The sequence below is a fragment of the Uloborus diversus genome, chromosome 5 (assembly GCF_026930045.1).
Source record: "Uloborus diversus isolate 005 chromosome 5, Udiv.v.3.1, whole genome shotgun sequence".
In the NCBI taxonomy this organism is placed as follows: Eukaryota; Metazoa; Arthropoda; class Arachnida; order Araneae; family Uloboridae; genus Uloborus; species Uloborus diversus.
The window spans coordinates 122430009-122444527 of record NC_072735.1 but is presented as its reverse complement, the minus strand read 5'-3'; positions in this window follow the sequence as shown (position 1 = coordinate 122444527).

Sequence of the window (14519 nt, the reverse complement as noted above, 5' to 3'; positions counted from 1 at the left end):
GGAGATCATATCCCCTACTAAAGACCGGATGTTTCTTGCTGGACACCCATCACAGGGATGTTTCGGCTTTCAGTCGCATTGCGCTCCATGCTACTTTTTCAATAAAGCTTCTTTTTATCCCTCTGATTTCTCTTTTAGTAAGTGTTGCTTACATTACTCATGTCCTTACGTATTGGGGATTTTACGGTATTAAATGTGTTGATTTGGAAAGCTTTTGTACAAAGTTATATTGAAAAAACCGTCTCGTCCTTAATTTTTGCACACCAGTGTATTTTGCAGTAGCGTAGAGAAATTTATGTTTAGCAGCTGCCAATATTATGAAAATGCAAAAACAATCTCATTATTTAATTTTTAAGTAATAGCGTGCTTGATTTAAAAAAAAAAAAAAAAGAATTTTTGAGTATTCTGGTGTACGACATTTCAGAATGAAAACACTGTTTTATGTTGACTGACTTCTATATATGTGCTTGTACAATATTTTAATAATTTTGGATCGTTATAGCGCAAGGTCCTCTAACTCTTTCAATCTATGTATTCCTTTTTATATATTATTCACCATGCTTACCTCCAAAGAAACCACTTTAGTTTAATATAACGTGCTACATAAATGAAAGTGTAAATGTTAAACTGTTAATTTTTTTACGAATAGTTATTTGAACTTAAACATTTGAAAAGAAAAATCGTATACATTTTAATACAAAGTTTTCCTTTCTTAAAATTAGAAAGTTGCACGCAAATCAGTGAAAGCCCCTCTTTACAAAGTTAAATAACTTTAGTTACACACTTAAATTGTCCTAAAGATCAAAGCATACTTCCCAGCAGTGTCTGCCAGCTGTTAGCTTTCTTTTTCGGCAGCAGACCTAAGTATTGCAAACTATGTTTTGATGTAGAATCACACGAGCTGTTGTACCCACGGACAGTTGTACGTACTGACGTTGATAGGAAAGTTTTCGAGTGTCTAAGCTGAGTCTGGGGACTATTCTGAGTTTTTGGTATTGATTTTTTTTTTTTTTTTTGTTAAGGGTTTCAATTTTCATATAAATTTAATTTATTATTTCCATAGAGAGTCCAACTAGTCATGTATTTCTTTAACATTTTGTTTAAAAACATATTATAATCTCTTAGGAGTAATTTCTTTTACAAGAGATTATTGAAGTAAGATATTAGGAATATTGAACAAATATTTGGAGAAAATTGTATTCAGTTGATTTTTTAAAGGTTAATTTGTGTTGGATTTTTTGAATGGCTGTTTGAATTTTTTTAAAAAACTTACATGGCTTATCAACAAGTATGAAATGAAATTAAGTTCCTCAGACCTTTTTTTCTTGTTTGGTATGTCTATGGTTGTGGCCTGGATTCTCGGAGGCACAAGAATAGGCGCAAAAAGATAGTGGTTTTTAGTTCCCCCCCCCTTATTGCGCACATTGAAAATTGCTTGAAATTATAGTCTTCTCTCCCTCTAAAAAATCAAATGCTATTTTTGGTCAAATGAAAGCAGGAAAAAAGTTTACATGACTCTCCCTCGGAAATTTGTCGAAGTTGAGTCCTAAAATTGAAATTTTAAATTATCTTGGGTGCTGTTAAAAAAGAATGGATTGTGGAAGTCAGAGGTTATCTTCTAGGGAGGGGCAATTGCCTCTCCCTGCCCCTCTTTGGCTTATTATGGATATTTCCTTGAGCTCAAGAGCCCCAGCACATGAGATGAACGATATCTTGTACCTACTTGAAAAATGATAATTTGGGGGAAAAAAATGCTGAAACTGTAAAATTTTTAATTGACAAAAATTACCAAACTAGGTGACAAATTTTAGGTTATGACGAAACAGTTTCCCAATTTATTAGCTTTCCACAGTAACCAGCAAAAATTGAAAAGTCCGAGCAGCTTCCTCTTATTTCCAAAAGTTTGTCCCACTTAAAGTTCTAGCATTACATTTTTTTCACATGTTTTGTACGTATCATTTGCAGACTTTCGTGTAGTTAAGTTGAGTCCACCGACTGAGAATAATCGTTGTAGCGTGTGATAAAACAAGCACTTTTTTTCAAACAATCTGTTATTGATTTCAATCACCTTCCATTCAGTAAAACGACCCAGAGGATGATGATAGAACAAAGTAATGATGCATTTGTACAAAAACGGGAAGAGTAACTGTTTGCACAGCTAACCTGCAGTTGGACGTTTGAACAAACTATTCGTTTGTTTCTCTTTTGTCAAAAGGAAATTCCAGTTGTCACCAGACAACGATTGTTTCGGGACGTTGACCGATGAGTCTTTTAAATAAGCATCGATAAATGGAAGTTGATACTGCTTCATATAGGGAACTTTTAAATTAATACTCCTCTAAAAAAGGCAACAGCGTCAGAATATTCCAAATTTTGGCAACCTGTGTCTGGCATTAGCTCTATTTTAAGAAAAGTATGGAAGCATCCACAACATGCATTTTTATTGGCTATGGCAATTGCTTAGCTCGCAATTTACGTATTAACAGCACTATGACAACTATGGTTGCTAACCGTGATTGCGATAGGAAACGATTTTAAAAGTATAAAATTTAAAAGTGTTTACCGATAAATTGGCAATAAAATTGCTTTTTGATGATTATTGTAGAACTACATTGTACATAAAATCATATTTTACATTCAGCAATAACAACATAATTCTATTTTTTTAAAGTCTTTACAATTAGTTACCAGTGTTACAAAAGTGCGAGTTCTAATCTGTGTGTGTACGGGACAAACTGTTTTGAGCTGTGCTAGAAAGTACGTAGGATAATTGACGAGCGTTATTCTGGTCTTAAGGTACAGAGTTTATCATTTTTTTTTTTTTTTTTGAAAACTTAACAAAAATAGAAACTAAATTAAAATCTTCAAATTTGACAACAGGAGATAAATTCAATTACTCTTATTGCCTAGTGACTAAAGTGAGACCCGTATGTGACTGTTAGGTGATTGTCACGAAGAGTCACAGTAAAGCAGTCAACATTGTTTAGCTTTCGAGAACTTGCAAATGTTCATCCACGGCGAGGTCAAAGTGCTGTGCAGTGATTTCTTTACAACGTAACCAAGTTACCAATTACAAATTAATAATTGCCGCGATGTCGCAGTAGTCACTTGGAACATATCACAAATGTAAGCAGGGGCTCTCAGATAGTATGTCACGGGAGGTCACTGAGATCTTCCAAAAAATTCCTTATTCGGCAAATTCTGTCTGATGATTCAGCAAAAGCATCATCATTCGGCGAAATTGGGAGTTCCAATCGGGAAAATTGTCATCATTCGGCTATATTTGATGTTTCGTTCGGCAAATTGAGAATTTCCGCCCTGCAAAAAAATTAAGTTCATATCTCCACGGGAGTGTAACTCCTGTGAGTCGTCACAGTTGTGCCATTTTATGACTGACTGTTGTGACTCGTAATGACGTCATTGTAACTTTGTTACGATCTGCTGTGCTGTCAGAGTAATTGCGAATGTAAACAATGGAAATCGTTTAATTACATTAAATATGCCTTTTCTGCGTTCACGAAAAAGATAGACCGAAAGTTAGCAAATATGTTTTCTGAATGTTCGTGAGTGTGGCACTTTTGGGGATTTTCTCTGGAACTAAAAAAAGGAAACGAATACTATTTGCATCCGACGTCTGCCAGGCACCAAATGTCTTATTCTAGCTAAACACGGGATCGACGTCACCAAATTGTAATTTCTGTGTTTACATCTAGTCTATATTTTCCGTATATGCTGTATAGTTTCTAATTTAAAATTCTTCTTTTTCTTACTGCCCGCAAATTGTGAGCATTACTGGATTTCAATTCGGTGTCACATAGTTACTACCAAACTTCAGATATATCACTATTTGAGGTTTATTAATTCTGCTTTCAAAGTTACTAAATGCATTCTACAAAGCATTACTTTAGAAATAATTATACTACACGCAGTTTGTAATTGGGAAACCAATTTCAGGATTATAATACGACCTGAGAACCTTGGTGCAATAAGCTCTAAGATCAATGATGTTCACTATGCCTTATCTAGCATTTTAATCTAAATTGATTATACCGCGCCTTTAGGCTCGGCGTAAACACTGCCATGAGATACTTTAGGTGGTACTTGAGTTTACATGATTAACTGCGGTTATTCTTTAGAGTAATTTAATTGTTATTTTATGAGAATAGATTCCGTTTAGGATGTCAGTTACCAAATATAATAATTTCGATAAAGATGATGCTCATCGACTATCACGTAACACATAACTAATTAACTCGTAGAAAATGTTGTTAAATACAAATAATATAAGAGGAAAGATTATAACTGAGATTTGTATTTTAAGGGATCAGTTGTTATTTTTAATGAAGGTAGATTTTTTAAATTGGTGTTTTCATTGTATAATACTGATTTGCATGACGTTTATAGGCTGCGTATCCTACGTAATCGGTATTTAGTAGATTATGATAAATAATTATTCAGTTGTTCCAGACTCAACTTCTTGAACTTTTCAGTAAACATGTTAATCATTAGATATATAATTCTACATAAGTAATGCGTGAAATATTAGGTACGTTAAAGCAAAAATAAACCTTCTGGTTTTTAGGTTCTTTTATTTTCAACATTTCATTCCACGGTACAGCAATAATACATGTTGAAAAATTTTTGACCTTAATATTACTAGAACAGAGTTGAAGAATAAGCGGTTAAGGTCACATAAAAAAAAAACGGTGACCTAATTGGCAACAATAATTATAACGAATTATCTTTAGCATATACGTATATATATATATATATATATATATATATATATATATATATATATATAATTAAGCAAACAGAATTAAAAATATTAAACAAATTATAAATAACAAATGATGATAAAACGGAAAAATGCAAACAGCTATTAAGTAGGAATAGAAAAAGAGTGAATCCAGCGCTCATCAGCCGTGGAGGATTCATTAATTATGGTCAAAAGACCAAAATTTTAACTATAAACTAGAAGAGAATGCTTAAGCTCCAGTACATGTAATATAGAGTAACAATGGGCAAACGCACCACTTGCTAAGCTAAAAACAATAAACTAGAGTGACCATAATTAATGAATCCTCCACGGCTGATGAGCTCTGGATTCACTCTTTTTCTATTCCTACTTAATAGCTGTTTGCATTTTTCCGTTTTATCATCATTTGTTATTTATAATTTGTTTAATATTTTTAATTCTGTTTGCTTAATTTTATATTACTTGGCTTTTTAGTTTTGCTGCGTTGCGCATCTATGGCCTCTTGGTGTGGTCTTTTCAATATTTTTCACTTTTATTATTATTTATATATATATATATATATATATATATATATATATATATATATATATATATATATATATATATATATATATATATATATATATATATATATATAGTTGAATAGCAGGCATGCATAACTCAAGAAACTCCCATTGCTCCACCCCCTTGGAGGAATACGCGCCAAAAACCAATGGGCACGGGTTCACATAGGGGCACATATGTGTATCAAATTTCGTTTGATTTCATGCGGTAGTTGTTGCTGTAGAAAGGCCACAAAAAAACCGGTCACACACAAACACAGACATTTTCAAAAAATGGTCGAAATGGACTCAGCACACCCCAAAACGTTCAAATCCTTTGAAATTCGGAAATTAGCACGAATCCAATACTTGCTTCCATATATTAGATATAGAAGAAAGTAAATAACTAAAATTCATGCCTAATTTATTTTTATTTAAATTCTTATCTCATTAGTTTTCTCCCCATAAGTGCAACTGTAGCTGAACACAAGGCGCTTACGTTGAAAACTGAAAATGACGTCTATGAATGTAAAAACAGCCAGTCCCTCTAAGGACGACTTTGAGGATCATTACCGCACTGTCATTAACAGTTTAACACCTACGCAAATGTTAATATGATAGTCTATATCCATCTATGGACTATTGTGACCGAACCCTGCCCCCCCCCCGGGAAAAAAAATTCTCGGGGATGAGGGTTTGAAAGACGAAGAAAATTATATCCGTCTGACACGAAGTTTAAAATTGGCTAACTACGAAGGTGCACAGTCAGATGTATATAAACATTGTGAGAAACCTTTCTGAGACAAGGATCAAAACTTAAAAAATCTGAAGTTTTTTTGTTTTCTATTTTCAATGAGTTTCTTTCTTCAGAGCAAGACTTTACAAACACTTTGTATTTTTTATAATGTGCAGTTAAACCACGTTTATTCAATCTAACCATGACCAACGGCAATCTAGATAAATAAGAATACAGATAAACGGGGGCCGGATAATTGAAGTTCAATTGTACTGAAAAAAAAAGTGCAAACACAAGATGTGTCAAAAGTAGTTGATCATTAACTAGGCACTGAACACTGAAACATTCCGGGATAATGGCTAGCAAAGTTTGACAACAACAAAGGGAAATATGAAACGAGCTCTTCGGATCATCAAAGTTGGACAAAAGGTTGGAAGAGGAATAAGTTCCTCAATGTCGCGTGCAGCAATATCGTCTACGGCGAGAACGGACGTAACGCACAGATGATTTTCCATTTTTCGGAGACACAATGTTACAATTTTTGAATTATTAAACTCACGTTGCTGACTTCACAAAGACAGACGCACGGAAGACTGAGTCGGTCATGCAGCCCTTTTTTGGTTTGCAGATGAGACAGCTGTCCTTGCTCAAGTTACTTTCGCTTTTGCCATGCAAAAGATATGCCTTTGCACCTGTCTCTATATCCTCTACGAAACAAAACAATTGTCAGGAGGGCATCCTATTCGCTCTCAAGCTCTAACGATTGAGCAAGAGTAGAAGTTCGCTGTACCTGCTAATGGCTAAGAGAATTCTCATTATAACTCTAAATAATTGCTGAAAGTTCAGTGCACTACAGAAACTTTGATGTGATATCCAATGTTTGTGTGTGTAAACACACGAAATACGATTCAGAAAACGTGCAATTCCAAAAATCAAAAATGCAAGGTGTCCGAAAAATTCTCGAAACATTCTAAAAATTTATAGAAAAGCAAGAACTCGTCGTATCTCTATGTGGTTTGCGCCATTATACTTCAAAGGTACACGAGTTTTTTAATGGCATCGTATCAAAAAGGAAAAGAAAATACATAAGCACCACACTAATGTGGTTCAGTACACAAAACTATTGCTGTGTGGAGAATGGGAAACATATGGAGGGCATTCTGAACTTTTCAGGTATTTTCAAGCAACTAATATAGGTTTTACCATCATTTAAAGATGTTGTAGTGGAAACAGGTTAGTGAATATTTTTGTTTAGTTAAATATCATGGCTCAATTCCGGGATTGGGCATGTTCAGCTGAGTCTTTTTATCCCTTCATTGGGTCAATAAAATAAGCACCAAGCGAGCTTCGGAGCTAAAATCCGGGGGATTCACGTTCGGTTGACCATCTAACCGGAACATTTTCCTTACACCCCAGAATCCTCAGTCTCGAAAACTGAGGTGGGCCTTGGCCCCTATGGGCTGTTGTGCCACTCAATTTAGTTTAGAATATCATTTCTCCAGGTCTTTTAAGCTTATTTTAAGTTCTGTTTTTAATAATGAAAATGAAGTTTGTAGCATACCAAGGGAAACGAATAAAATAACAGTTTCATTCTTACAAATACACACTATGAAACTTTTAGAAATGTGTTTTTATTTAGTTTTTCTAAGTTTGAGTTTTCAAGTTTTTCTAATTTAATTAGTGCTGGAAATAGCTATTTCTTGCAAGTAATAACATATTTCTTTTGAGTTAGGTAAGTATTTTTTGTTGTGATGAATTTGAACTTTTTCTCAAACATTCAAGTCATGTTTAAGACACATAAAGAAACCTTATTATAGAGTTTAAATAGAAGTCATTTTAGGGCCAGGTATTATTCAAATGTTCCATTAAAGGAACACACATTAAGGGTTTACGTATGGAAAGAGAGTTATCATTTATTATTATTATTATTATTATTATTATTTTGATGTACCTTTTAAATGATTTTTTGTACGAATAATTATTCATGATGGATAACTTTACTTTGAGAGAAACCTTTAAAACTTTTACAGCAAAACTTACTCAATGTCTTTAAGAAGCTAATTGCTTGTACAGTTATGCAACCTTAAGGAGCATAGTCTTGAATACAATGAACAAAATTTGTCTGCCATGATGTAGAGGAGAATGTAAATGTAAATCTTAGAACTTTTTTTTTTCAATAACCCGAACTGACCTTGCTTGATTGAGCTTTTTCAAAACAGTCTTTAATCCATTAGTCAAAAAAAGCATCCTAAAAAAAAGCATTTTAATGGAATATAGCATTAAATCTCTTATGAGCTTTATATAAAATAAAAATTATTTTCAGCTTTGACTGATCTACGTATAAGTATTAGTTTCATATTAACCTCGATCACTGAAAAAAAAAGTATTTTTGAAATATATAGGAACCGCTGACAACGCTTTAATTGCCATAAATTTATAGTATTCATTGATTTTGTATTTCGAACAGAAAACCTGTCTAAAGTCCTTCTTCTTTTAAAATTACAAAATAAATTATTCTGCTTATACGGAAAGGAAATACTATTGTCAGAACAAAAGTAGTAATTTACAGAATGTATGCGGAACATTTTATTCAAAAAAAGTTATTTCAAAGAAACAGATTAAAAAATATCGTACCATGCAATAGGTGTCACAAAAATGTTAAACCTTTTCTATCAAAAATTCCTCAGAGATATCAAAAGAAGCAAGAAAGAAAAAGGAATTCTATTGGTGCTAGTCAGCAGAAATATTTGCGTGCTTGAAAATAAAAGAAATCCCTGTTCTTCTTTTGCGAATTAAATATCTACTGATCTTGGACAAATATCCCATTCAACCTAGATTAAATGAACTTGCGAGTTACAAATGCCAAGAACCCTTTTTCCTATTTTTTTCTCCAGCTAACAACATGAAACCGATTTACTCTTAACACGACACCTTTACAAAAAGTAAATTACTTCTTTTATACATATGGAACTTTTGTACCTTTTATTTTTTGTATAGCTGAAGTATTAGCTGTGCGTCCATACAGGGTGCACAATTCTGTCGCGTGTTATGGAACCTGGCCAAGACCAGGAAAGCGTTTTTTTGAACCCTACACGCACCCGGCGATGCTCTGGGCGTGGTTTAGTGACGTCATGAGTGCTTTGTCCTCAGGTTATATTTTCTGCAATAAAATCCACCAAAATTAATAGGCAGTCGCACGAAACAACCTATCCCCATGAGCAAACAGACGTGCTAATACATATTTAAGAAAGAATTAGCTTCCTTAGGGCAAAAATGATTATTACGTTGATTAAATCCCGGAGTTCTACGAGAAAATGAAAAAAAGGAAAAAGGTACGAACAATGCGTTTGAAATTATAATCATTCTAAACTAATATACTATTAGTGACACAAGTTGGGAGTTTAACTACTACGGGAATGGCTTTGGAATATTAAAGATGTACATTTATTTTTTTTTTGAAAAATGTGCGGAATACATCACTGAATATATAATGTTCGGTGTTGCATCAGCATTATAGCTGTGTAGCTACATTTGCATAATAGTTTACAGCTGTGTTAGTGTGTTGACTTCCCACTCTAGCTTTTTAAAATTTCTTACCAAAAATCAAGTGTTTTACATAATATTTTAGTTAAACAGTATTAATCTATGTTTAAGAATATTAATGGACGGTTTTTAAATCATTAGTATAAATTCATGGCTTACATAACATTTTATTTATATAAAGCTGTTAAAAGTGCAGAGGTTTGGCGAATGAATCTGCTAGCATTCAGAACGTACGCATATATACTATCGTTGGCAGAAAAAGGGTAGTAACTGCATTTTTTTTTTCATTTTTGTCATTAATTGTATGTTAGCTTTATTATACCAGCTTGCTTCTTTGGTTTCCTCTAAAAAACGAGTGCAAAAAAAAAAGTATAATTCCAACATTTTCCGATTGCTAGTATTGATTCCAAACGCGTTTCTCCAAATACCACGAAAACTCATTTCTGCAGAATCTGCCTTTTGCCCGCGTACTGTAGTATATTGCAGGTAAACGGCAGTATCAGCAAAAATGAGTTTTCGAGATATTTGAAGAAACGCGTTTTGGATTCAATACTATTAATAGGGAAATGTTGGAACGAGACGTCTTTTTCGCGCCTTTTTTTCATCGGAAACCAAATAAGCAAACTTGTACAATAAAGATAATGTAGACTAGATGACAAAATTGCAAAAAAAAAAAAAAAAAAAAAATCTACAGTTACTGCTTTTTACCTGCACACGGCAGTATTCTTTTCTGTATGTGAAGTTAGTAAATTTTACGAATGGTGTTGCTGTACTGTTGTTCAGTGGACGCCATCTACCATCGCTGTTGCTGAACTAAGACGATCTCCTTTTGAGACCGTTATTGGTACCCAAGGGGGTACATGTATACTGTTTAACTTCAGGTTTTATAGACTTATCTGAGTGAATCCTGTGTAAGTTGACCACTTGCGGTGCACTACTTTAGTGGTCAACTTAAACAGGTGGTCAACTTATAGAGGTTGAATTATATGATATAGATCTAATTCTGTGCAAGAAAATAGTGGCCAACTTAGACAGGTGGTCAACTTACAAGGGTGGTCAACTTCACAGGTTTTACTGTACCAAGCTTTTATCATTTCTGTTTTCTATTCTGTAGTAGAGTGATCTTCTGTTCTTTAAGTCATTGTGAGTTTTAAAAAGGGCTTCGTATTTCTGTGATATATGATTAACTCCTGCTTGATTCCGTGGTTCTTTGTACTATCTTGACTGCAAACATTTTATTTGAAATTTTGCAACCTGAACATTTGTTCAACGTAGCACAGGTGGATTTACGACGTTTTTTAGAATTTCTCTAACACTTTTTCAAACACTTGAAATTTTCTACCGTATCACATAAACTTAGACAATCTTTTTGCCCGTATTACTTTGTTTTGATTACTTCGTGTAATTCCCATTAACATCTTTGCTGCATTGATTACTGACGTTTTTGCAGTACCTTGCTAATAATGCGTCAGAGTTGTCCGTGAGACTCACATATAATAGTAGACAGATCAATGTAAATCATCTTGACCTAAAATGTAAAATGAAACTTCGAGAAAGAACAAAAGTTAGAGGCTAATGTAAATTGTACATTGCATGTATTTTTTTTCAGCGGTGCCACCTTGCAAGGATAAAATATAGAATTTATTAGCTTTTATTGCACTCTTATAGTCTTATTACACAATGCAACTTTAGTTGCAGCTTATCCACCAGTTACAGGTTTACCACACATATTGGCGGATTTCACTGAATATATATAGCTGACATCATGCAGTCTGGAGAATTCTCGTTGGATAAAACCTGCAAATAGGTGCAACTGTTCTATGCAATTGGGTCGGCGACACTGAGCAATTATTTTCCTGCAGAAGTACATGGAGTTGCAGGAAACAGTTGCTGATAGTTGCACCGTGTAATAAGACCGTGGGACTTTAAGTTTTTGCAATAAGACAATTTATTACTTTTTTATACAAAATAATGCAACATATTAATTACTAAAATAAATTAAACATTTGTAAAGAATTTTGTCTGAATCAACGCTTTCAACCTCAAAAAAATTTCTTAAAAACAATCTTCTTTGTCCGTGGGTACAACAACCCGTTCACCCCGCGGACAGGTGCCTTTGTACCCATGGACACATAAAAAAATAATATATAAATAGGTTTGAGGAACTCAATTATATTCAATACATTTTCATAAGCTATTTTATATTGAAATACTTCAAACATCCATTGAAAATAACATTAAATAAAATCTCCAACAGAAATTAAACTTTGAAAATCAATCGAAGGTTTTTTCCCTTTTTTAAATTTTCCTTAATCATTAACATCAGTGAACTCTTTAAAAAAGTTATTAGTCTTAAGAAAGTTAATGATGTTATGAATAATTAATAAGTTTTTAAACAAAAAAAAAAAAAAAAAAAAACTAGATTCATGATAGTATGGCTCTCTATGCATCTACATAACAACCTCAATTTATATCAAATTGAAACCTTTAACCAAAATTAACCCACCACAAAAAATTCAATTTAGATTAAACAAACAAAAATCTAGAAAAGTTGACTTCAAATGAAAACAGATGGGATTGACGGCGTGTAGATCCTACACCAGGTGGGGGTTACTTCAACACTATAACTTCAAGCCCTACTCCAAATTCATCATCATTGTTGAAAGCAAATTTCGGAAAAATCAACTATTTTTAGGTACTTCACATTGTAAGAAGACTCATGTGTGGCCCATGGAGACTAAAAATTCCGTCCGTGGGTACACATGGTTGTGTGTCCTTGGGTACGAAGGTGTGCCATTTTGGTTTTGCAAGCAGTCACATCGACAGGACTAGTTTTACAACATTAAAAATTAGAAACAAAACCTTCAAAATATAGGGAATCATGATACTTACAACAAAAATGAATAATACAATCCACGACGGACGAAAAAAAAAAAAAAAAGAAAAGAAATTGCTCAGGTTTTTTTCTTTTACTTAGACCCTACTAAAACCAAAAAAATGTGATAGAATCTTAAACGTTCGTTTGATGGCGTTAAAACTTCCTGGGGTACTAAAGAGGGCTGTGACACACACGTTGAACCCCAATTAGGATCTCTCTCGACGATATCCGGAATTTCCCGACCAACGTTCGTAGGTACAACCGTCCGTGGGTACAGCATCTTCCCCTACAGTTTTATAATAATTATTTCACAATATGTAAAAAACAAACTTGTGTCTGGTACAAGAAAAATAAACATTGCTGAAAAAAAGGTACGAAAAGAAAGAAATGTCATTTCAAATGAGATTAACTATTCAAAATTAAATGTTAAGTTGATGAAAATCATGAAATTCTTTGATACTTTGAGCCGTATGCTCTAATTATCCCTAGCTGAATTTGAAAAACAAGTTAAGATAATTCATTGTAAATGAGGTTAATTTCATGTTTTACTAAACGTTAAAAAATATTTTTTCAACATCTAAACAATAAATCGATAATGTTTAATTAAAATTTTTAAATACAATATTTACTTCTCGCAAGTTCTGTAAAAACTAGTTAGAAAAAAATTGATTTTCTGGGGTAATTAATGTTTTCAGAAGAGGAAAGTTTTGATAAAGTACGCCGTGGAAAAAGTTCATCTTGTTGCTGTGAGTAATTATGCGTGCTTGTTTCTTAATTATGTTTTTTCACTTCAAATAAAATTGAAGTCATTAATTTAATGTGAGCAATTCAACAACCTACTCGGTATGATGTAGAAAATAATTAAACCTGTTGGCAATTCATTTCGAAAAGTAGGCATCCATCTAGGTTTTAATTGAACTCTTTTGACAATTTTGAACAACGCAGCAATATGTTTATCTCTATTAAAGATTTTTTGTTGCAAATTAATTAGTAATTAAAGATTAATTGATTTTTTCGTGCACGTATTAGTAGTAATGATTCTCTGATACACAACTGAAATTTGTATGCAAAACAGTTTTGTGTTGGCACGCGATTTTTTTCTCTTAATTCAAAAAAATATGATAAAAAAACTGCACCAATAGCTGATGTGAACCAAGATGCTATGATTAGCAAAATTAATTGGCGCTCGAAAGTTTTAATTAAGTAAAGTTTCAGCTTAGAATTAAAATAGTTGTTATGGAAATTATTTTTGCAAACTGAATCTGTTTACTTTGTATTTCTTCTTGATGCTTACGTTTTTATCTGTTTTAAATAAATGTCATAAGTTAGAATGTTAAAGGAGGGTTTTTTTTTCATCACAATCTGCAAATCTTTATTTACTTGCTGACATTAATTTTATAGTGGCCAATTCAACAACTTACTTGGTTTAAATGCAGAAAATAATTAAACCTCTTGAAAAATCCTTTTGAGAAGCAGGCATCTATCTATATTTTGATTGACAAACTTAATAGTTGTGAACAATGTATGCAATATGTATGTACTTTGATTTAAGGTTTCAAAGAGTAATATTTCTAACAGTTTCTTAAATTTCTAAGACGGTAAGATTGAGATTATTTTGACGGGAGTGATTTGATACGGAATGACTCTGAAGATATGAACGATTTAACTTTCTTTTAATATTTTTTGCCCTTCTTTTCCATCTTAATATGAAGAGCTAGCTCGTTTTGAAATTCTTCCTTTTATTTCAGTGTTTTTACACAATAATATTTTTCCTACTGAAATTTCCATAATTATTATTACTTCTTTACTTCATCAAAATGCAAGTAACTTAATAAGATGGTAATTGATAAGGAGCTATTATTATTATTATTATTGTTAGTTTGGTTTTCTATAATATTATCTGGGAATAGTAGGCACAAGCAACAATATTTTAAATCACAACAACTAATAACTTTGTATTTTACAATTTTTTAATGACTTGGCAGTGCCAATTTTTATTATCTTTACCACAGAAATATTTTTTTTTAATCCATAAAGTGTACCTTGATTTTTAATTTAACA